At 37.8% G+C, this 2,613-nt stretch overlaps 1 long non-coding RNA gene across 1 annotated transcript; it reads left to right on the top strand.

Moving 5' to 3' along the window:
* Nucleotides 1-1,291, top strand: LOC130459197 (uncharacterized). The gene is made up of 2 exons (XR_008918421.1): nt 1-332; nt 1,074-1,291. It is a non-coding gene; the product is annotated as an uncharacterized lncRNA (long non-coding RNA).
* Nucleotides 1,292-2,613: the final 1,322 nt, after the last annotated feature.

Here is a 2,613-nt window from a genome sequence, read left to right as displayed (position 1 = left end):
CCACAACCCGCTTAAATGTTTTAAAAAAAAAATCACTAAAAAACTTTAATTATTTCTGGGCTTTTTTTTTGGGCTTTAGCCTTTAAGTCTTATTCTCTAATATCATATGAATAAAACCCTAGCATATCTCACGCCTCTCATTCTCTCACTCAAACACTCAGTCTCTCTCTCACTCTCTCTCTCTCAGTCTATCTCATTCTCTCTAAACTGAAACCCTAATCTCTCAAGCGGCGCCTCTCATTGATCTCCACTCACCACCGCGCCGATCGTCGGTCTCCGGCTCAACGCAACGCTAGTCGATCACTCACTCTGATTCAACATCCAAGTATCAAGTATGTGTTTTGAAAACTTTCATTCAATTTTTTTTTGTGGTCATAATTTATTTTTGTTTTGTTGTTTCTATTTGTTGTTAAGATGTGTTTTGTTTGTCTTGGTGAATTGGTGATAACATAGTACATGAGTTTGACTCCAATTACGATTAGGAATTAGAACCATGATGATGATGATGATTAGGGTTAGATCTTATATAAGTACTAAGAAGTGCCCGTATTCCATTGTGATTTGTCGAGTTTCAGAATCAAATCAATTTTTCTAGGGTTTTTTGATTTTTTAGGGTTTTTGTTTGAGAATAATTTTTTTAATTAGAGTAAATTTAACAAAACCGACGATGATGATTAATTTTTTAATTAGACTAAATTTAGCTGGTCATTAATTTTTTTTAGGGTTTTCGATGTTTTAGTGATGATGATGATTATTCGATCTCACAAATAATGAACAGAACTGAACATTATGTTTTAAGTCAGTGAAAACATGAATTTCATTTCTGAATGACCAGCTTAAAGTTGAGCATTTTCGTGTATTTACCACCAAATTATGTGCTCAAAAACAGTTTGTTGTAGTTGAACATGTGAAGGTTAAAAATTCAGATTGTTAAAATGACTCTCTAAATCATGACTTCCATTACTAAACTCTTGAAATTTAAAATATTGTTTTGTGTTTCTCGTAATGTATTGCCATTTGAATTAAAATGTTGTAAGTAACAGTTTCTTATTTATGTTTGGTTTTTTTTACAGCAATGGAAGGCTTCACCAGGAACTCAAGATTTCAACAAAGTTTGATTCATATTAAACTAGCTTAATTTGAACAATTTATTAGCTTTGTAACTTATTTGAATTTTAGTTTTATGTTGGATTGGGTCACGTATTAAACTTTTATTTCTGATTTGGTGATGTATTAAGCCTTATGACTTGTGGCAGGATATTAATTAATGGCAAATTTTGCCAATTTACGACTTATTATTTAGAAGATTGAAAAACATGTTATTAAGTTATCAGATTGTTTACAAAAAAAAATTAAGTAAACAGGTAAGCAGGTCGAAAACAGGTTGACCCGTTTATTTCCAGGTTGGGTTGGGTTGAAATTTTCAACCCGTTTAACTAAACAGGTTGGGTTCAGGTTGGGGAAATCTCAACCCGTTTATAAACAGGTCGACCTGATTTCGACCCAACCCGACCCATTGCCAGCTCTAGTCGTCGCCACTGGTCAATGACACCCCCTCATCAGCTCTCGGATGCGACAACACTCCCTCAGTATCACCTGTAGGCGGCGACACCCCAGCAGTATCACCTGCAGGCGACGACACGGTCTCAGGACCCGTAGTCCCACTCTCATCCAAACTCCAATGGTCAAGCCCCCCATGACCATCATGCACCAGTGGCAACACATCCGATTCATCTACAAAAGGAAACGTCCCTTCATGAAACTTGACATCCCGTGAGACGAAGAACTCATGTGTCTCTAGATCATAAAGTTGCCATCCCTTCCTGCCAAACGGATAACCCAAAAACACACATCGGCGACTCCGAGACTCAAACTTATCCCCTTTACACCGGAGATTATATGCATAACACAGACACCCAAACACGCGGATAGGCACATACGATGGTGGTTTACCAAACAACATCTCATAAGGTGTTTTATTGTCAAGGATCGGGGTAGGTGTACGGTTTATCAAGTAACAGGCGGCCAAAATACATTCCCCCCAAAATTTTATTGGAAGATTTCCTTGAAAACGTAACGCCCTCCCAACATTCAAAATATGTTGGTGTTTTCTCTCGACTCTCCCATTTTGTTGAGGCGTCCCAACACACGACGACTCAAACAGAATCCCATGTTGACGAAAATAATTTTGTAAGCAATTGAATTCAGTACCATTATCACTGCGTACTACTCGAAGGGATCTATTAAACTGACACTTAATCATGGCAACAAAATTAAGAAATGTCGATCCAACTTCCATTTTATTACTCAGTAAATAAATCCACACACCTCTAGAATAATCGTCAACAATGGTAAAAAAATACTTTGCCCCACAAGACGAGGGAGTCTTGTAGGGTCCCCATAAATCAAGATGAACGAATTCAAATGTGCGACTAGCACGACTAACACTAACTGGAAAACTCTCCCTACATTGTCTCGCCCGCGGACATACATCACAAATTGTTTTATTCTTCCTAATCTTATGACTCACATGAGGAAGTAACTGCAACACTTTTTCCGACGGATGCCCCATCCGTTGATGCCACAAGTCGACCACACACTCCACTGCTAGCA

This window comes from Spinacia oleracea, chromosome 4, assembly GCF_020520425.1.
Source record: "Spinacia oleracea cultivar Varoflay chromosome 4, BTI_SOV_V1, whole genome shotgun sequence".
In the NCBI taxonomy this organism is placed as follows: domain Eukaryota; kingdom Viridiplantae; phylum Streptophyta; class Magnoliopsida; order Caryophyllales; family Amaranthaceae; genus Spinacia; species Spinacia oleracea.
The sequence above is the reverse complement of the archived record's forward strand: the minus strand, read 5'-3'. Positions and strand labels throughout refer to the sequence as shown.